Below are 23274 nucleotides of genomic sequence, written 5' to 3' on the forward strand. Positions count from 1 at the left end.
CTTATGTTCTAAATCACTTAAAAGTGATGCAGCAGAACTGTAAAAAGCTGACAGGAGAATATCACCTGAACATCTCTATGTAAAAAAGGACGATATTTTACCTCACAATTTCCTCAGCTCACCAGAGTAAGTGTTCTGTATACACTTTTCTTTCAGTTACTGCCCAGCTGCAGCTTTAAAAAAAAAAAAGGAAGAACTGAACAGCAGCCAATCCGCATCAGCAGTGCTGAGGTCATGAACTGTTTTACTGTGATCTCATGAGATTTCATAGTAAACTTCCTTAAATTGAATAGGGAAATAACATGAGTGTGCATGAGGCACGCTCCCTTGAAAGTCCTGGGACAGGCATACTGATATGCTGCTTAAAGTCCTTTACAATGAGGTGTAAATACTTAGGCCATTTTGAGGTAAAATATCTTTCTTTTTTGCATAAAGATGTTCAGGTGAAATTTTCTAGTCAGTTTTTTACAGCTATGCTGCATCACTTTCAAGTGTTTCAAGATTTGAGTATTATGTCCCTTTAAGTTTAATTTTGACCTACCAGGAGATCCCCTAGTTGGCTCGAGCAACTGACCTATAAGTATTTTCTTGTAAGTTTCATTTTCACCATGTAGCATTTAGAAGCCTCCTTTTGAACAGTTTCTATTGTCTAGTCAAGTCACACTGTTAGACAGTGACACACTGTTTTGAGTTTATTCACCAGATTTCACCAGATCACATTATGGATAATCATTTTCACACTATGGGCTCCATTTATTAAGTAGCGGATGCTTATTTGGAGCCCCATCGTTTCAGGTCTGCCTGAAATGTAAGTAAAGAAGCAGCGGTCGTAAGACCTTTTAGGTGGTGGACTGAAATCATCCTGATTCGTTCAGGATGATTGACGGCCCCTGCTAGCGACCGATTGGCTGCCAGTGAGCAGGGGTGGCATTGTACAAGCATTTCACCAGAAATGCTTGTGCAATATTAAATGCTACAGTAAATCATGTCCGCTCGACTGTTGTTAAATATACCCCTATTTTTTTTTACAGACTAATATAATTTAATTCTGAAAAAAAAAAACTTTGGTTTAAAGAGTATCCCAGTAATCCCCTTGAGAAAAATAGGGGGGAGTGCATTCTACGGGATCAATAGAAAATAGGGCTGGTCTTCAAATTTTTCTAAGGCTGCTTTTTATTCCCAGTCCAGCTTTGCTTTTCTGCTTTTACTTACACGCCCCTTTAATATTCCATTTACATTGATTGCTCTTTTGTTAAGAATCTAAATCAGTTTTAAAAAGAATCCTCCAACACTGTCCAATTATAGCTGCAAATGTAATATTTTATCACCTTATAGCTATCTGTCCCCACTGTCAAACAAATAATCCTTGTTTCAGGTTGTATTAACATTAATACTTGCACGGTTTTAAAATAAGCTTCCAAGTTAGTCTGGCTAGGGATCATTATGAAAAGCATGAACGCCATCTCAAACCGTAGATCAAAAGCAGATGCGCTCACAGTCCTCGCGCTAGAGGCTGCTGGCTGTCAGGGGAGAAGGTTTCAGATCATTTATCATCAAAACATGAAAGTCTCTGCACTCAATACCAAACAGATGAATGAATATATGGGTGTCACAGATTTGATTCATTTCTCTCTGTAAAGAAATCATCTTCATTTGGATGTTTGAAAAAGCTGCAAAATCTTTTGATGCTCCAAAAAAGAAAAGAGAAAAATAAAATAAATCATCCTTTATAAATTCAGAAATGTCAACAAAGTATATAAAACATATAAATGCTCTGAGTGATAAGTCACAATCTAATCTCTTCTCACTGTGAGCTACATTTTTTTAGCTTTTGAAGATTAAATCATTTTCAGCAGTTGTAGCTTCTGTTAGATTTGTCTTCACCTGCTCCAAACTTCTGTGCATAGTAGTAAGGACCTATGCTCATGACATATGGTGCATGAGGCAGCATTATAATGTAATGGAAAATACATTGCAGAGAAACTAAGCTAATAGCCAGATGGACACATTGTATTTGGACAGTTTGGGTATTATATGGGTAGTTATTCTAGGTGTGAAATTATCAGAAAGTTGTAAATGTGTGGGGGCAAATTTACATTTTATTTTTATCCTTTTATACATATTCTGTATTGATTGTACAATACTTTCCATTAATTATAGGCTGCAGCTCCCTGGAGAATTTGGGCAGTAGGGGACACCTGTTCTTAACACTTCAAATGCTTAAAGGGACCGTAAAGTAAAAAAAATATTCCATGATTTAAATAGGGCAAGCAATTTTAAACAACTTTCCAATTTACTTTTATTACCAATTTTGCTTTGTTCTCTTGGTATTCTTAGTTGAAAGCTAAATCTAGGAGGTTCATGTGCTAATTTCTTAGACCTTGAAGACTGCCTCTTATCTGAAAGCATTTTGACCGTTTTTCACCACTAGAGGGCGTTAGTTCATGTTTTTCATATAAATAACATTGAGCTCAGGCACGTGAAGCTCCTAGGAGTCAGCACTGATTGGCTAAAAATGCAAGTCAGTCAAAAGAACTGAAAAAGGGGGCAGTTTGCAGAGGCATAGATACAAGGTAATCACAGAGGTAAAAAGTATATTATTATAACTGTGTTGGTTATGCAAATTTGGGGAAAGGGTAATAAAGGGATTATCTATCTTTTTAAACAACAACAATTCTGGTGTTTACTTTAAGTTGTGCAACTGTATGTCCATCTTGTTTCCTGATGTAGTATTCAGGAAACCAAGAGAACCTAGCTAGGGTGGGATATTAAACTCTGTAATCTAATTGGCTGAAATATGCTGACAATCTTTAAGTCCCATTTGCTGCATATTTTGCTTGTTTGTCACAGATTGGGAGCTTTTTTCTTCAGCAGACTTTCTCTTCCGGCTTAAAGGAACAGTAAATACATCATCATTGATCACAATTATGAGTACATTCATTGGTAGGTAGTGGCTGATGATAGTGACCAGTTCATTTATTGGTTAGAAGTGCCTGATCATAGTGACAGGTACATTTATTGATTGGCAGTGCCTGATCATAGCAATGGGCATATTCATTGGCTCACAGTGCCTGATCATAGCGACGGGTTCATATATTGTTGGAAGTGTCTGATCATGTTGATGGGTTCATTCATTGGTTGGTAATGTCTGATCATAGCAATGGGTTCATTCATTGGTTGGAAGTGTCTGATCATAGTGATGGGTTCATTTATATGTGGGAAGTGTCTGATCATAGCTACGTGTTCATTTATTGTTTAGAAGTTTCTAATCATAGCGATGGGTTCATTCATTGTTTAGAAGTGTCTGATCAAAGTGATAGGTACATTCATTGGTTGGAAGTGTCTGTTCATAGTGATGGGTTAATTATTGGTTGGTAGTACCTGATCATAGTGATTGGTTCATTCATTTGTTTGAAGAGTCTGATCATAGCAACGGGTTAATAGAAATGGGTACATTCATTGCTTGGAAGTGCCTGATCATATAGATGGGTTTGTTTATTGGTTGGCAGTGCCTGATCATAGAGATGATGAGTACATTCATTGGTAGGTAGTGGCTGATGATAGTGACCAGTTTATTTATTGGTTGGAAGTGCCTGATCATAGTGACAGGTACATTTACTGATTGGCAGTGCCTGATCAAAGCAATGGGCACATTCACTGGGTCGCAGTGCCTGATCATAGTTATGGGTTCATATATTGGTTGGAAGTGTCTGATCATGGTGATGGGTTCATTCATTAGTTGGTAATGTCTGATCATAGCAATGGGTTCATTGATTGGTTGGAAGTGTATGATCATAGTGGCGGGTTCATTTATATGTTGGAAGTGTCTGATCATAGTGATGTATTAATTCATTGTTTAGAAGTGTCTGATCAAAGTGAAGGGTACATTCATTGGTTGGAAGTGTCTGATCATACTGATGGGTTAATTTATTGGTTGGTAGTACCTGATCACAGTGATTGGTTCATTCATTGGTTCGAAGTGTCTGATCATAGGGACGGGTTCATTCATGGGTTGGAAGTGTCTGATCATAGCAATGGGTGCATTCATTGGTTGGTAGTGCCTGATCATAGTGACTGGTTCATTACTTGGTTGTAAGTGTCTGATCATAGTGATGAAAACATTCATTGGTTGGAAGTGCCTGGTCATAGTGAAAGGTTCATTCATTGTTTAGAAGTGTCTGATCATAGCAATGGGTACATTCATTGCTCTGAAGTGCCTGATCGTAGAGATGGGTTTGTTTATTGGTTGGCAGTGCCTGATCATAGAGATGGGTACATTCAGTTGGTTGCTAATACCTCATCATGGTGTACATTTATTGGGTGATAGTACCTCATCATAGTTATCAGTATATTAATTGCTTGGCAGTGCCTGGCTGTAGTGATAGGTAGTTTGAGTGGCTCGTAGTGCTTAATAATAATGATGGTACATTCTTTTGTTGGCATTACCTGGCCATAGAGATGATTATGTTAATTATGTCTAATCATAACCATAGTGATTTCTTTCTTTGGTTGGGATCAGCTGAGTCTTGTGTATGATCAGCTCATTTTATTTTAGTGCCACATTATATTTGAAAGTTGCTGGCCATAGTGTGGGGTAAGCACTTTGTCTTTAAGTGTCTGAGCACGTTACAGACGCAAGGAAAAAGTATGTGTTAGAGGACACAATATAATTTCTAGTATGAACAGTAACAAAGGAGAACATTCTAACTGTCAAGTAATTGCAATTTGAACTACCAGACTGGGGTAATGGAAACACCAGAACATCTACTGGCACTTATGAGGTTAATTATTTGATTTCAATGGAGAAAGACATAGATTGTGATACCAACATGATCTGCTATATGCTTTCCATAGAGCAACATTCAAATCTTTTAAAAGTATAACATTCCGCCATGGAAAAATAATGATTCAACTTGCCTACCCTGTCTGCCGCAGTGTGTTTCAAGTCTGTTTTATTAATTGGCAAGAAATAAAATGTAATATTTTAACTATTGTACCTTTACTAAGTATTATATGCAAAGATACAAATGCAGATAGCCTTTAAATACAGCAGTACAATATATTACCAAATGTGTTCATATGCATTTCATGCAGCTACACAAATGCATGTGAAGATATTTTTTATCACAAGCAACTTAAATGTACCCGTATGTATTTCTTCTGTATTGTGAAAATATATAAGAGCACTGAGCAGTATGCTTCTGTTTACTTCATGTAAAGAAGCATTAAATAAGCGCTCTAAACAATTATTTATTCAAAACAACGATTAGCCTGAGGGCCGATGATCAAATGTTTGTAAGCAAAAACATGAAAAACCACATATAGGGGCCGGTTTATCAAGCTCCATATGAGATTGATGCCCCTGTTTCCGCACGAGCCTTCAGACTCGACATAAACAGAAGTTATGGAACAGCAGTCTAAAGATTCAGCCACAAAAAACCCACAGCTGCAAATGTCTAAAGACCGCTGCTCCCAGTCCCTAACTTGTCCGCCTGCTCTGAGTCTGCAGACAGAAATCAACCCGATCAAATACGAACGGGTTAATTGACACCCCCTGTTAGTGGCCGATCACAAGAATGGCTGGCGCAATGATAAATGCCGACAGCATATGCTGTCTGCATTGCTCGCACTATGATAAATCTACCCCTAGTGGTTGTGCAATTATCAAACAAAATTTGCTGTCCCTATGAGTGGCGAGAAATTAGAAATATTGAGAGCTCTCTGCTATGTAAAAGTTCACAATGGAAGACGAAGTACACAGAAAGAAACCAGTGTATGTCTAAACTTTAATATTGCACCTAATACAAATCAAAATAAGCTGTTTTCAGTGCACTGTACCCTAAACCCTTAACAACTGCAACATACTCTGTACGTAACTGATCGTTAATGGATTGTTTGTTCATAATAGCGTGGGTCTTGCCGCGAGTGACAAGACTGTGCTATTACACATTCCCCCCTCGTCTATGACGTAGAGACCGCGCTATTAAAAAAGGAAACCCAAAGAAACACCAGCGAAATACAGAGTATCTTGCGGTCATTAAGGGGTTAATATTGATGTTATTTTCATATGCATAGGTTTGGCGAGACAAAATAGTGAGATCTGTAGGGCGGAAATGTTTAGATAATTACTCTAGAATTTGAGAGACAATTTCATACAGGCCTATGGAACGCACATGTTCAGCCCATTTTATGGAGAGAAAAAATAATAATTCAACTTTGTATTTTGTACTTATTATAAGTACGCAATTTCTATGTTTTTTTGCACATTTCAGTGTACTTAAATTACTATTTACACATAATATAATGTATTCCAGTGAGATTTACATACAAATGTTATTTTTTAATAAAATACAATTTTTGGTGAACAATTTTGCTACAGTTTTTGATGCACCTTAACAATACATTTTTTTTCTGTGTATTTTTGTGTGAATGGTTCAATTATTTGTTTTGTATGATTTTTAAAATAACTATTTTAATTGTGCACTTTTCTAATGTATGGATTTCATTCTCATACAAAAATGCAGTACACGCCCCTTAGCAAGACTCCCTGTTTTCAGAGTAAAAAAGGGCTTGATATACCAGGAAAACAGAAGTACTGGTGAGCATTCTTATAGCATTTCATCAGCCGAGAGACCTTTGGTTCATTGGGCCCTGAGAGTAATATGCAGATGTGTTTTTTTTACAATTAGAGAGTCGATCACAATCTATCAGCTATCTAATTTCTGTTTTTCTGCCGAAATGGTCAGGGTGTTTTTCAAGTGATCACAATCAAAAATGGATTCAGCCACAAAGTACCCACAGCTGCCAATGTGTTTTTAACCGGAAAGTTCCCAAAAACATGTTTTTGTTTGTTAAATACTTAACGGAATAGAAACTTAGAAACGACCCAAAGCTAGCACATACAGTGGTCCTTTCACACCTGTTAAGGTCCAGTAAAGTACTTTAGAATTAAACCCGGGTATCCAAATGGGATTGTACCTTTGTGACTGCAAAGTCCAAAACACGTTCATAAAGTTATGTTTTTTTGTGGTCACATTTAAAAGGCTGGTCACAAAATAATATTTCCTTTTACAAACCAAGTCATGAAGACGCAATCTCATTTGAGCATCATTTTTCCTGCTACAATATTGCAATGAGGCGGTTTCCTGCTTTAAAGTTTCAGTTCTATTAAAATCCGTAAAGAAAAAATAAATAAATATGAATTTTTGAACTGCTGTTGACTCTAATATTTTATATAAAATGTGCCTATAAGTATGAATATAAAATATATTAAATCTAGAAGTATTATATATTAAATTAATAAATAATGTAATATTATATAAAGAAGAGACTGACATCTATTAAATGAAAACAAATTCTTAGAATTAATTTTTAATCATGTATATTCATTTAATTTCTTTAAATTACCTTTAGGGGTTACAATACTTATCTCTAGCGCACTGGAGAGCCATGCTGAATCCGACCCTCCTTCATAAAGCCCCAGACTGCGCTTAGCCTTCTGTAGCGCAGGCCCTGGGATCTGCCGCACTAATAGGAGGGTAGAATTAACGTGGCTCTCCAGCACACTAAAGGAAAGTATAGTAAGGTAAGCAAAGGTAAGTATAACCCTACAGGTGAACTTAAAGGAACATTTTCATGTGTTTAACAAAAATGAATTTAAATTCTCCATGAATATTCTCCATTCATTTCATCTGAAACAAAATGAATATTGAATAATGCAGCAGACAAATATTCAGGGAAACTAAGTTCTCCAAATATTTTTTCCAAAAGATGAACCAAGTTATAGAACAGATACAACAGAACAGATTGTGATTACTGTCATTTCATTATTTTTTTGTGCCCATATGAAATATCTCAACTCTTTGAGGCCTATTTATCAAAGGTCTTGCGGACCTGATCCGACAGTGCGGATCATGTCCGCAAGACCTCGCTGAATGCAGAGAGCAATACGCTCTCCGTATTCAGCATTGCACCAGCAGCTCACAAGAGCTGCTGGTGCAACGCCACCCCCTGCAGACTCGCGGCTAATCGGCTGCTAGCAGGGAGGTGTCAATCAACCCGATCGTACTCGATCGGGTTGATTTCCGGCGATGTCTGTCCGCCTGCTCAGAGCAGGTCTTTGTGACCGCTGCTTCATAACTGCTGTTTCTGGTGAGGCTGCAGGCTCGCCAGAAACACGGGGCATCAAGCTCCATTCGGAGCTTGATAGATAGGCCCCTATGTGTCAAAACTGACAAAGTGATGTGCCTTGTATGGTTTGCACAAGGATATTAAATTCAAAGTCATTTCAGACTATTAGAAAACTACTTATTTATCAGAAGTTTACAAAATGAATTGAAGAACTGGGCCTAAGGTTTTGGTTTACTCGGTATCTAGAGAAAGTATTTTCTAAAGTTCACTGGCATAGGTGAAATAATCCTGACGACCTCTATAGGGGCAAACTCAGTTATTTTTATTTTATCATTGCAATCAGTATGTTGTGTATTTGAGACAAACTTGTTACCATACAATTAATGAGATATAACAGTGCCGGGGTAAAATGTTTTAAGGACCATTAAATACAGTAGAGTTGAAAAATGAATAAGTGCATAATAAAAAGACAATGCAATAACACTGAATTTCAACTAAGTAGCAGATGTTTTTCTGACAATTTCCCCCCATTTGTTGTCCTCCTGTGTAATTGGACAGCCATCAACCAATGAAAAACTAGTATACTTATACACTGGGATAATGGAAATAAATGGGAAAGTCTATTATAACTGCTGCTCTATCTGAATCAGTAAATCTCTCATCTATCTATCTGTCTGTCTGTCTGTCTGTCTGTCTGTCTGTCTGTCTGTCTGTGATGATGTCTTTCCTTACAAATTTTGTTTTTAGAACATTTTTAGAAGCCTTCTTGCAAACAGTTTGGAATTTATTAATGTCCTTTTAGATGAGGTCTAGGCCCCTATTTAAGAAAGGTCTTGCAGACCTGATTCGACAGTGCGGATCAGGTCCGCAAGACCTCGCTGAATGCGGAGAGCAATACGCTCTCCGTATTCAGCATTGCACCAGCAGCTCACAAGAGCTGCTAGTGCCACACTGCCCCCTGCAGACTCGGGGGGAGTCAATCAACCCGATCGTACTCGATTGGGTTGATTTCCGGCGATGTCTGTCCCCCTGCTCAGAGCAGGCGGACAGGTTATGGAGCAGCGGTCTTTGTGAGCGCTGCTTCATAACTTCTGTTTCTGGCAAGTCTGAAACAAAGGCCCTCATAGATAGGCCCCCTAGTAATTTATATAAAGAAGCAAAATATACCTCACTATTTTCCTGCTTTTCCTGCTGCCTTACTGCATTGCTTACCTACCTTTAATTCATAAGTGTCTTTATTTTATTTCTCCTTATTTTTACATAGTTTCCTCATTCAGTTGCTTAGTTGTTTTGATATAACAATTATTGCGTACCTATAACTGAGTCTGAACATTCTATCCCAAATAATAAATATATATGATTAAGCTACAAAATGTCAATGAATGACTTTGGGACGTGATTATAATGTCATTATTGCTTTGTGGGTACTTTAGAATGAGTCTTTCTTTTCTTTATGCAATTGTGGTGCTAAATAGCTATTTGCCACTTTCTTGTGAATATCTGTAGGGAAGTCCAGGAGTGTCCCACCAGGGGGACATCAGTCTCCTGCACAGAGTGGAGCCCCCTCTAATGAACATTGTGTAAACAGAGCACTTATCTGTAAACAGTTTTAATTAGAAATCTGTTAAAGCAAAACCACCGTGACCAAGCTGCCCAGAGGTTTAGCAGAAATGTCAAGCTTTCCTGTGGTCGGCAAATAACTTGTCTTTAGCAACTTAAATTCCTTCATTCTTTTCTTTTCTGCCTTCTTATTCCATTCCCTTGTAGCACTCCACAACAACTCTCCTTATTCAATAGATGATCAATATTTGCCTATGTGTTGGCAGCAAAGGACGCCTGACACAAGCAGCATCTGTGTTTGCACAGCTACCGGGCAACACACTGCAGACTTTCATCAAATCTATCTTCCACCTGACAGGTCGAAATAACTGAGGCTATTCAGGGATGGCTGGGAAATATCTAAAGCTCCAAAAGTATTGTTGGCCTTAGAAGTTCTTTGGGTGAAGTGTGAACATTAATATAAAACCTGTCAGAAATAAATCGCTGCCTTATTGTGAAATTAATGAAGAAACACTGTGCTTTATACAAATGTTTAATAATTGAAGTTGGCATAAGGTGCAGATTTTGTCAGGAGCTAAATATTGGTTTGTTACACCAATTCATGCAAAGCCAAACTCAAATTGTTCTAGTACTGGATTTTTTTTTAATATAATCATAGCAATAACAAGGTTATTGATGTGATATAGCAGATAAGAACAAGATCTTTTTGTAGAAAACGTATGACTATGCCTCAGATCAAACAATAGATAATAAAATAAAAAGAGGTAGGATTGGTCTATGTTGTTGGTTTATAAGCTGTGCGTGTTTTGCAATATGCAATATATTTTATTAAGAAAAGAAAACAAAAACTATATATAGATTTGCTATTCTTTTCATTTTTATATTGAAATTAGAAACAATATGTGCTGTATATATACATATATACAGTATATATATATATATATATATATATATATATATATATATATATATATATATATATAATTTACTATTTAAACGTAAACATACCTTCAGCCATCTGGAGAGGGAAAACCTGGCAATGCAGTATTTAAGCACGGGTAAATATTTCTACACATTTGTTAAATATTAAAAAAAAATTGGCTGAATTTGTTTTCCTAAACAAATGTTAAAACTTTACAGACAAGTCAACATTAGTCTTGGCAAATACCTTTTTTTAAGATAGGGCTACATTACAAGTGGCGCGCTATTGTTAACATGGGTCGTGATAATCCGCACAAGCTTGCATGTGTATTACAAGTTGGAAGTAAAGGCGCAAGGTTATCGTGCGTGAAGACCTTGCGTAGAGTAAGAGTTAAAAAAAAAATGAATTACTTTATATAAATAAACAAATACAGTATGCACCCTAATATAACTCCTATTGGGTATAGCACACATGCATATACGCAAAACCAGACAGGAGTAAAATCTGAAGGTATTTATGAATACTTTAAATACTTCTACATTCTTCATATAGAAGAAAATTTTATTTTTATTTTTATATATATAAATGAAAAGAACATTCTATTTGAAGAACATTGGAATGTTAAATATTCATAAGTACCTTTTGATTTAGCACTATAGGTCTAACACAGTGTCGGTTTAGCATGATTGATAAGTGTTAAGTTGTTTTTTTTAACGTGCATTCCATTGAAGTCTATGGAGAGAAGACGTTAACATGGTAATGAAGTTAATGCCCATCAGGTTTCGCTTGCGTAAAAAAAAATTAACTTTCAACTTGTATTATGCGCGCGCCGCTAACCTGTCCACACTAAAAGTTTACTTCCAGCAGTGTTTGAGCACCAGCGAAAGCGCTAAATAGCGCTCCACTTTTCAACTAGCCCATAATGTTTTATTGGGATATTGAATATGAATAGAAATATATTAATGTTGATTTTCCTATACTTCAGTGTAATTATCCAGATGTTTTATTCAGCTGTTAATAATGTATACTCAATGTTATTTTTAGTATTCAAATATTAACACATTCAAAAGCCAGAACAAATGTCAAGGAGAATATTCATTCTACTATTCAAATGTCAAAATGCCAACGTAAAGCCATCCTAAGAGACATATTGCTGGTAGCCACAAAACATGCTATAATGTCTTTGTTTATTCACTGGTTGAGCACTGTTTTGTTATATTGTAGAGCAGTCCCACAAATGATGATCCTTAGCTATGGGTCTTGTATTTATTGATAATAATATGTCCCTGAATTTATTCCAAATAGGATTTTTTATGAGGACTAACCTTGTATCTGAATATTTTTTTTTTTTTGGTACTTATGTTCAAATTGCATCATGGCTACTTGAAAAATGAAGCGTAGGCTCTATAGGGATTTCCACTAAAGGAATGTTTATGATTTCTGTAATTGGTAGCTACAAGATGAAAAATTCTGTGTTATTCTGTCATTTTCCTAATATTGAAATGTCTTAATCAGTTTATATGCTAAGAAATATATTTTGTGTAAGGGCAATATGGAACAAGGGATCCATTCTTAATACCACTGGGGTTATTTATTCTTGCTTACAGTAGAGAAATGTTAACTGCACAAAGTAATGTTACATTGTAAAGGTTACAATTTTATTAGGAAAACCTTCGTCCTGCTGAAGCAGACTGGTTCACATTCCTTTTTAATTCAATTTCCTTTCCTAAATAGCCTCATTAAGGATCAATTATGCAGCTTGAAAAAATATTGTTTGCAATAAGTAGAGCAGTAATTGAGTTTCCCCTACTTGGCTAGTCTGCAGTTACACGAGTAGTCAACAACAACAATTCTAAATCCACTGTGTTTTGTACAATAAATAAATAAATAATAATTTTAGATATTTAAATATATTTAAACTGTGTCTGACGATTAAAAGATCTTCCTGTGTGGAGTTAAAGTCCAATTACAATTAACATTTTAACTAATGTATTTTTTTGGATGATGGGATCACTTTCTCCTTCGCAGGGCAAATTTATTTACCAACTTAAAGGGCCATGATACCCAAATGTTGAAACACTTGAAAGTGATGCAGCATAGCTGTAAAAAGCTGACTATAAAATATCATCTGAACATCTCTATGTAAAAAAGAAATATATTTTACCTCAAAAGTTCCTCAGTAGCCACATTCCATTGTAAAGGACTTCTAAGCAGCAAATCAGTATGTCTGTCCCGGGACAGCTAAGGGATTGAGCCTTGTGCACTCTCATGTTATTTCCCTATTCAGTTTACTATGAAGTCTCATGAGAGTTAAGTGAAATCTCATGAGATCACAGTAAAAGAGTTCATGACCTCAGCACTGTTGATGCTGATTGGCTGCTTTTTTACCTGCAGCTGGGCAGCAGCTGAGTATAACTTTTTACACAGAACTTACTCTGCTGAGCTGATTATTTTCAATTTGATAACAGATGCCAAGAGATGCCCACTCTCAAGAAATCAGTCCCTTTACAATGCAATGGGGATCCGCTGCTTTTTCAGTTTTTTTTTCTATTACTCATTGTCTGCTCATAGATACTTATCATGGTAACTTGACCATCTCCATCTATAATAAGAGCAAGTAGGTTGGGATTCAATATACTTGCCTACCTGTCATTTAATCAGTGGCCAATCATGCATGAGAACAATGTACCACCCCTTGCTATGGCTCTCCCTATATATATTAATGATTGCAATAGGCTAGTTTACATTACCTGCAATCATAATAAATATTCCACTGATAATTTTCTTTATTTTTTTAACTCTCTCTTGAATTATCATTGATGTAATTGCACATCGTATTAAACATCTTATCACTTACATTTTTCTTAGCATTTTGATTTCACTTTTTCCCCTCTCATTCATGTTATATATTTTATTTATTTATTTGTACTATTATTGTTCATCATATCACTTATATTCCACTAGTATTTTTTATTCAATTTTTACTCCTTTCTCATTAATGTAATTTATTTATTTGTACTATTATTGTTCATCATATCACTTATATTCCACTAGTATTTTTTATTCAATTTTTACTCCTTTCTCATTAATGTAATTTATTTATTTGTACTATTATTGTACATCATATCACTTATATTCCACTAGTATTTTTTTTATTCTCTCTTAAATTTTAATAAATATTACTAAATTTCATATTCCTTTTATTTTAATTGCACTTTTTTACTTTCTCTTGGAATTTCCATGGATGTTATTAAACATCATATCACTTATTCATTGACAGTTACATACATTTTTCCCTTTTATTTTTTTTCTTAATATCTCTGTGTCTTCACACATTTGTAATATTTATCTGATTTTTCTTTCTAACTTATTTTGCTTGTTAATACTTTTCAATTGTTTTCATTTTTATTGGCTCAGTGGAAGTTTTCATTTGGTACAGAGCAAAATACTCTTCCTATTAACACATAGATTTGCAGGGTCAATAGTGATGCAATTATATACTCCAAGAATTGAGAACATGTATTCATGAAAGCGATATTATCACTCCACCAGTGAACGATAATGAGCGCTGGTATTACAAGTTAGCCACAATGTTCGCATTGCTAGGAAGCACTGCGCTCAAAAGAGCATGCTTCCATAGGCTCCTAATATGGTATCAGAACTTCAGCGCTAGCGAAGGGGGTAAGTCTTGCGGTGATGGCAGCAATCAAATATATATGTATATGCTGATATACATATATATTTATTTGTTAATATGTGTATATACACATATTAACTAGGGATGGGCAAATGTGTTTATATTCGAATTTGAATGTTACAAAGAATGTTATTGTAGAAATTCGATTCAAATAATAGAATGTTGATAAGAACGAATATTCTTAAAAAATCTATTATTGAATGTTATTTACAGTTTTCGAATGTCACTTTTGAATTCGAATGTCACTTTTGAATTCAAATGTCACTTTCAAATTCGAATATCACATTTGAATGTCACATTCGAATTCGAATATTAAATTTATAAAACTCAGTATTAGACTAGAAATACTATTTTGAATTTGAATGTTACATTCAAATTCGAATGTTGCATTCAAATTTGAATGTTGCATTCAAATTTGAATGTTGCATTCAAATTCAAATGTAGCATTCAAATTCAAATATTACATTTATTAAACACAGTTGTAGACTAGAAATACTATTTTGAAATTGAATGTTAGATTCGAATTCGAATGTCACATTCAAATTCGAATATTACATTTAAAAACACAGTATTAGACTAGAAATACAATTTTGAATTTGAATGTGACATTCGAATTCGAATGTAGCATTCGAATTTGAATATTACATTTATAAAAATACAGTTGTAGACTAGAAATAATATTTCAAATTCGAATGTTACATTCGAATTCGAATGTCACATTCAAATTTGAATATTACAATTCAAAATTGAATTAATAGATAGCTAAACATTCTATTATTCGAACAAATATTTTCGAATTTTATTGAAAAATTTGAAAATGAAAATTCAAAAATAGAATGTTAGAATGTTATATAAACATTCAAAATTCTATTTGAACGAACAAATGTATCAAAATTTGTTTTAAATTTCGAATTTTTAGAAACATTCGCCCATCGCTAATATTAACAGATAAATATATATGTATATAAGCATATACATATCTGTTTACTGGGAACACGCAGTTCCCATAGACCCTAATGTAAAGGCACTTTTCAGTGTCGTTTGTTTTCTAGCACCCCACTCCAACTAACTGCTGCCATCTCTATTTTTTTAATAAACTACACTAGACAGTATTTTGGGGGCATTTGGGGCAGATTTATAAAATTAATTTTATAAGTGCTAATTGCTACCGTGAGTTTGCGGTAGCAATAACCAGCCACTTGTAATGGCTGGTTAATTATCTCGCTCAATTATCTCGCTCCCGCAAACGGCATATTTGCTCATTTGCGGGAGCGTGATAATTTAGCGTTCCACTTGTAATCTATCCCTTAATTTCCTGTGCACATTATTATGCGGACATTGACAGATTGAGAGCATTCAAGAGCAACCCGCAGAAGCATATTTAAACTATTTGATTAGTTTTATCACATAAGAAGTTAGTCTTGCACATATGAATACATTTTAATGCATTTCTTATATGGCTTTATTCCTTACTCTCAACACTTATTAATGAGTTGCTATGTAAACCTAGCTAAGGCCTCCCTGGTACTCACTAGAAATTTTTGGATATGGAGCCAATGTCATGTCTATGAAAGATCTAATTTTTGTTCCTCAATAAGCCCGTAATCAAAGCAGATACTGATGTATAATACGATCAGGAAATGGTCATAAAATCTCCATGCTCTCAAAAATGGGCCTATTCATTTCAAAAATGAAAACCACGGAAGGCTACTGCTCCCCTGAAGTAAAATAGGAACCTAAATAATTCTTATTTTGTGCTCAACTAAGGTTTCCTTATCCAGGTGGTATAATAGGGAAGTGTAAGAAGTAAAAGATACTTGTGTTATTTTGTTTCCTGGGGCACTAGAATGATATAAAGAGATTTTCAACTTTTTTTATTATTATTATTATTTCTATCAGGATCATACATTTTTTTAATGAAAAATGAAACGGCTATTAAAATCCCGCTGTTCAGAAGGTTCCATTAGGAATGTTAACTGGGAAACTTACATTTTAGAAAGACTATCCTTCTTTGTGCACGCAGAACGAGTGTCAATAGGTACTCATAAATTATCTTATTTTTTTAAATTAATATATACTGTACATATTCTGGGGATTTAGAGAGCAAACAGACAGCTAGATTTAGAGTTCTGCGGCCAAAGGGGTGCGTTAGCTACGCATGCTTTTTTTCTCCCGCACCTTTTAAATAGAGCTGGTATTTAGAGTTCACAGAAGGGCTGCGTTAGGCTCCAAAAAGGGAGCGTAGAGCATATTTACCGCCACTGCAACTCTAGATACCAGCGTTGCTTACGGACGCGGCCAGCTTCAAAAACTTGCTCGTGCACGATTCCCCCATAGGAAACAATGGGGCAGTTTGAGCTGAAAAAAAAACCTAACACCTGCAAAAAAGCAGCGTTCAGCTCCTAACGCAGCTACATTGTTTCCTATGGGGAAACACTTCCTAAGTCTGCACCTAACACCCTAACATGTACCCCGAGTCTAAACACCCCTAACCTTACACTTATTAACCCCTAATCTGCCGCTCCCGCTATCGCTGACCCCTGCATATTATTATTAACCCCTAATCTGCCGCTCCGTACACCGCCGCAACATACATTATAGTTATGTACCCCTAATCTGTGCCCCTAACACCGCCGACCCCTATATTATATTTATTAACCCCTAATCTGCCCCCCACAACGTCGCCGCCAGCTACCTACAATAATTAACCCCTAATCTGCCGACCGGATCTCGCCGCTACTCTAATAAATGGATTAACCCCTAAAGCTAAGTCTAACCTAACACTAACACCCCCCTAAGTTAAATATAATTTAAATCTAACTAAATAAATTAACTCTTATTAAATAAATTATTCCTATTTAAAGCTAAATACTTACCTGTAAAATAAATCCTAATATAGCTACAATATAAATTATAATTATATTGTAGCTATTTTAAGATTAATATTTATTTTACAGGCAACTTTGTATTTATTTTAACCAGGTACAATAGCTATTAAATAGTTAATAACTATTTAATAGCTAAAATAGTTAAAATAATTACAAAATTACCTGTAAAATAAATCCTAACCTAAGTTACAATTAAACGTAACACTACACTATCAATAAATTAATTAAATACAATACCTACAAATAAATACAATTAAATAAACTAACTAAAGTACAAAAAATAAAAAAGAACTAAGTTACAAAAAATAAAAAAATATTTACAAACATTAGAAAAATATTACAACAATTTTAAACTAATTACACCTACTCTAAGCCCCCTAATAAAATAACAAAGACCCCCAAAATAAAAAAATGCCCTACCCTATTCTAAATTAAAAAAGTTCAAAGCTCTTTTACCTTACCAGCCCTGAAAAGGGCCATTTGCGGGGCATGCCCCAAAGAATTCAGCTCTTTTGCCTGTAAAAAAAACATACAATACCCAAGCCCCCCAACATTACAACCCACCACCCACATACCCCTAATCTAACCCAAACCCCCCTTAAATAAACCTAACACTAAGCCCCTGAAGATCTTCCTACCTTATCTTCACCATGCCAGGTTCACCGATCCGTCCACAGAAGTCTTGATCCAAGCCTCCGAAATCTTGATCCAAGCCTAAGCGGGGGCTGAAGAGTGACGTCCATCCTCCGGCTGAAATCTTGATCCAAGCGGGCAGAAGAGGACATCCGGACCGGCAAACATCTTCATCCAAGCCGCATCTTCTATGTTCTTCAATCCGATGATGACCGGCTGATCTTCAAGACCTCCAGCGCGCATCCATCCATCTTAACCGACGACTTCCCAACGAATGACGGTTCCTTTAAGGGACGTCATCCAAGATGGCGTCCCTCGAATTCCGATTGGCTGATAGGATTCTATCAGCCAATCAGAATTACGGTAGGAAAATTCTGATTGGCTGATGGAATCAGCCAATCAGATTCAAGTTCAATCCGATTGGCTGATCCGGTCAGCCAATCAGATTGAGCTTGCATTCTATTGGCTGATCGGAACAGCCAATATAATGCGATCTCAATCTGATTGGCTGATTGGATCAGCCAATCGGATTGAACTTGAATCTGAGTGGCTGATTCCATCAGCCAATCAGAATTTTCCTACCTTAATTCCGATTGGCTGATAGAATCCTATCAGCCAATCAGAATTCGAGGGACGCCATCTTGGATGACGTCTCTTAAAGGAACCGTCATTCGTCGGGAAGTCGTCGGTGAAGATGGATGGATCCGCGCTGGAGGTCTTGAAGATCAGCCGGTCGTCATCGGATTGAAGAACATAGAAGATGCGGCTTGGATGAAGATGTTTGCTGGTCCGGATGTCCTCTGCTGCCCGCTTGGATCAAGACTTCAGCCGGAGGATGGACGTCACTCTTCAGCCCCCGCTTGGGCTTTGATCAAGATTTCGGATGCTTGGATCAAGACTTCTGTGGACGGATCGGTGAACCTGGCATGGTCAAGATAAGGTAGGAAGATCTTCAGGGGCTTAGTGTTAGGTTTATTAAAGGGGGGTTTGGGTTAGATTAGGGGTATGTGGGTGGTGGGTTGTAAATGTTGGGGGGGGTATTGTATGTTTTTTTTTTACAGGCAAAAGAGCTGAATTATTTGGGGCATGCCCCGCAAATGGCCCTTTTCAGGGCTGATAAGGTAAAAGAGCTTTGAACTTTTTAAATTTAGAATATGGTAGGGCATTTTTTTATTTTCGGAGGCTTTGTTATTTTATTCGGGGGCTTAGAGTAGGTGTAATTAGTTTAAAATTGTTGTAATATTTTTCTAATGTTTGTAAATATTTTTTTATTTTTTGTAACTTAGTTCTTCTTTATTTTTTGTACTTTAGTTAGTTTATTTAATTGTATTTATTTGTAGGTATTGTATTTAATAAATTTATTGATAGTGTAGTGTTAGGTTTAATTGTTGATAATTGTAAGTATTTTATTTAATTAATTTATTGATAGTGTAGTGTTAGGTTTAATTGTAACTTAGGTTAGGATTTATTTTACAGGTAATTTTGTAATTATTTTAACTATTTTAGCTATTAAATAGTTATTAACTATTTAATAGCTATTGTACCTGGTTAAAATAAATACAAAGTTGCCTGTAAAATAAATATTAATCCTAAAATAGCTACAATATAATTATAATTTATATTGTAGCTATATTAGGATTTATTTTACAGGTAAGTATTTAGCTTTAAATAGGAATAATTTATTTAATGAGTTAATTTATTTCGTTAGATTTAAATTATATTTAACTTAGGGTGGTGTTAGTGTTAGGGTTAGACTTAGCTTTAGGGGTTAATCCATTTATTATAGTAGCGGCGAGATCCGGTCGGCAGATTAGGGGTTAATAAATATAATATAGGGTCGGCGGTGTTAGGGGCAGCAGATTAGGGGTACATAACTATAATGTATGTTGCGGCGGTGTACGGAGCGGCAGATTAGGGGTTAAAAAAAATATGCAGGGGTCAGCGATAGCGGGGGCGGCAGATTAGGGGTTAATAAATATTATGTAGGTGTTGGCGGTGTTAGGGGCAGCAGATTAGGGGTACATAGGGATAATGTAGCTTGGGGCGGTGTACGGAGCAGCAGATTAGGGGTTAAAAAATTTTAACAGAGTGGTGGCGATGTGGGGGGACCTCGGTTTAGGGGTACATAGGTAGTTTATGGGTGTTAGTGTACTTTAGAGCACAGTAGTTAAGAGCTTTTTAAACCGGCGTTAGCCCAGAAAGCTCTTAACTACTGACTTTTTTCTGCGGCTGGAGTCTTGTCGTTAGATTTCTAACGCTCACTTCAGCCACGACTCTAAATACCGGTGTTAGAAAAATCCCATTGAAAAGATAGGATACGCAAATGGCGTAGGGGGATCTGCGGTATGGAAAAGTCGCGGCTGCAAAGTGAGCGTTAGACCCTTTCCTGACTGACTCCAAATACCAGCGGGCGGTAAAAACCAGCGTTAGGACCCTCTAACGCTGGTTTTGACGGCTACCGCCCAACTCTAAATTTAGTACAGAGAGTTTAAAAACAGATAATTGCAAAACATCAAACACAGTAAATTGTTTTTTTTTTTTATAAACTATAACTTGGTTAAAGCTCCATTTCTATTTTATCAAATACTGAAAATAAAGTGCAAATGCTCTTTGTTACTCTCTGATTGGTTCAATGATTTTGCCTGTGGTGCACTATCTCAAATGATAATGCACTGTAAAGAAAACTTTACAAATTGCAATTTGGAATCAGGAGGATAGGGAACTCTGTCATGGAGGTCTTAGACTCAGCATTACAGAGTAGTGCAGTGTTTAGGGGTTAAGGGACAGTTGGATTTAAGGGCAGGGTCTGAATATGCTAATGGATTTCTGAGTTTGGTTGGGTCAGTCCCAGTTTTCACCATGTTAAACAGAGATATAATTAGTTGCAAAATGTGGAAAGATTATAATTAACCCACAACTTGCCCAACAATTAGAAATTATTTAGTAAAATTTGTTTTAGAGTCCAAGGAGACACCCCTTAAAAAGCTGCTTGGTTGTTGTTGATCTTATCTGGTTTGCTGTGACCAATTAGGGATAAGGTATAATTAAACTCTTGTGCTGATTAAACAGTTACTGCACAGCATGTAGCAGGGTCGGAGTTTGAATTCACAAAATATTATCCATCTGCAAGAGCACTAGATAGCAGCACTTGTTCCTGCCTTGTTGTGCTCAAGGCACCTACCTAAATATCTCTTCAACAGAGAATACCATGGGGACAAAACAAATTTGATAATCTGAAACACTAAAGAAAATGTTGGGGTTTCATATCCCTTAAAGGGACATAATACCCATATGCTAAACCACTTGAAAGTGATGCAGCATAACTGTAAAAGGCTGACATGAAAATATCTTCAGCTCACCAGAGTAAGTGCTCTGTGAACAGTTAGAGTTGCTGTAAAGCTGCAAGTTTTAAAAGAAAATGCCAATGAGCATCAGCTGCGCTGAGGTCATGCTATGCTTTTCTGTGATCTTGTGAGATTTCACTGAAATCCTGTGAGATTTCAGAGTAAATTTCCTTAAACTGATTAGGAAAATAACATGACTGTGCCTGCACATGTCAGATGCAAACTCCCTTACAAGTCCTGACACTAGCATCCTGATTGGCTGCTTAATGTCTCTTTACATTGGGGTTTGGACACTTAGGAAATTTCGAGTTAAACATCTTCCTTTTTTTACATAGAGATGTTCAGGCAATATTTTCTGGTCAGCTTTTTACAGCTTTGCTGCATCACATTTAAGTGCTTCAACATTTTGGTTTTATGTCCCTTTAAATGTCTATTTAATATTATGTATTTTTTCGTATAAGAGAATTGGTTTGTTGTGGCTTTGCCTATTACACATGCGTTGTGCAATGCGTCCACTATGTGAGCTTTCTTCACGTAAAACAGTAAATTACACATTCTTCTTAGACACATGACATTCATCTTGATCAAATAAGTCAAATCAGGCCATTCATTATGGCTCTGGAAGAGGAATAAAGAAATGCGATTTCTAGTGGTTTCACATGCATTCCTAATCAAATCTCCATTAGCTCATTTGTTCATGTTTGCCTTTATTTCTCAACAAGGTTAATGTTTATTTTATGAGATGAAAAGAAAAAAATAAAGTGTCCCTAATCTTACCAATTTCACAGTGTATGCGGAGCGCAGTATGTAGCTAAACATGTGGTTCTGATACAACTTTTCCATCATTAATTTCAATCATAACAAAAGAAGTAAATATTAAATTATAGGCAGCTTTTATTTCAAAATCTCATCTCAAAATGTTAACTCTTTCAAAGCTAACATCATCTTGTCACCATACCCCAGAGAAAGCATACGGTTCATATGGGACCTTCCCACCCAAATAGTTTGATAACTCTCAATATCTGCTGCATGAACTTAAAGGGACACTCAAGTCAAAATAAACTTTTATGATTCAGATGGAGCAGCAGTTTTAAGACACTTTCCAATTTGCTTCCATTATCAAATTTTGCATAGTCTTTTTATATACACACTTTTTGGGGAACAAGATCTTACTACCGTATATACTTGAGTATAAGCCGACTCGAGTATAAGCCGAGACCCCTAATTTTACCCAAAAAAACTGGAAAAGATATTGACTCGAGTATAAGCCGAGGCTGGGAAATGCAGCAGCTCACGGTAAATTTCAAAAATAAAAATACAGGTAGATAACAATAAAATTGCTTTAATTGAGGTATGTGGAAAAGAGGGTCAACAAAAACAATATATTATCAGTATATTCAACAAAAACAATATATTATCAGTATATTCAACAAAAACAATATATAACATTAAAGTATTAACAATAACTTTAAATGTACAAAAACCTTAACTCAATAAGCAACCAAGCTAAAACACAAGCATCAAAATCCTTCAAAACTGGATTCCTCCTCCTCATCTGTATGTCCAAACAGAGCTTCAGCAGGCTCCTTACCTCTATCGCGTTTAAGCTGTACTGCGCCTTCTGTGAATGGCGATCCCGGAAGCACCGAAGCCTCGGCCGCGCGCAAGTCCTCGGTAAGTTTTTTTTTTTTTTGTTCACGGGAGTATAAGCCGAAGTGGATTTTTCAGCCCAAAAAGTGGGCTGAAAAAATCGGCTTATACTCAAGTATATACGGTAAGCATGTGCACAAACTCACAGGGTATATGTATATTAGTCTGTGATTGGCTGATGTTGGTCACATGATACAGGGGGCCGGAAAATGGTAGAAAAATAAATTATCAGTAAAAAATCTACTGCTTAGTTTAAATTCAGAGTAGGTGTAAAATCATTGGGGCATATTTAACAATGTGCGAGCGGACATGATATGAAGTAGCGTATCATGTCCGCTGCATATCGCTGCCCATCGATAAATGCCAACAGCATCCAATGTCGGCATTTATCATTGCACCAGCAGTTCTTGTGAACTGCTGGTGCAATGCCGTCCCCTGCAGATTCGTGGC

General features: G+C 36.0%; 1 protein-coding gene across 1 annotated transcript in view; it reads left to right on the forward strand.

The window, feature by feature from the left end:
- TRABD2B (TraB domain containing 2B) overlaps positions 1-23274 on the forward strand; it is a 382029-nt gene that overhangs the window by 89364 nt on the left and 269391 nt on the right. The gene's annotated exons all lie outside the window — the stretch shown is intronic.

The sequence above is a fragment of the Bombina bombina genome, chromosome 10 (assembly GCF_027579735.1).
Source record: "Bombina bombina isolate aBomBom1 chromosome 10, aBomBom1.pri, whole genome shotgun sequence".
In the NCBI taxonomy this organism is placed as follows: Eukaryota; Metazoa; Chordata; class Amphibia; order Anura; family Bombinatoridae; genus Bombina; species Bombina bombina.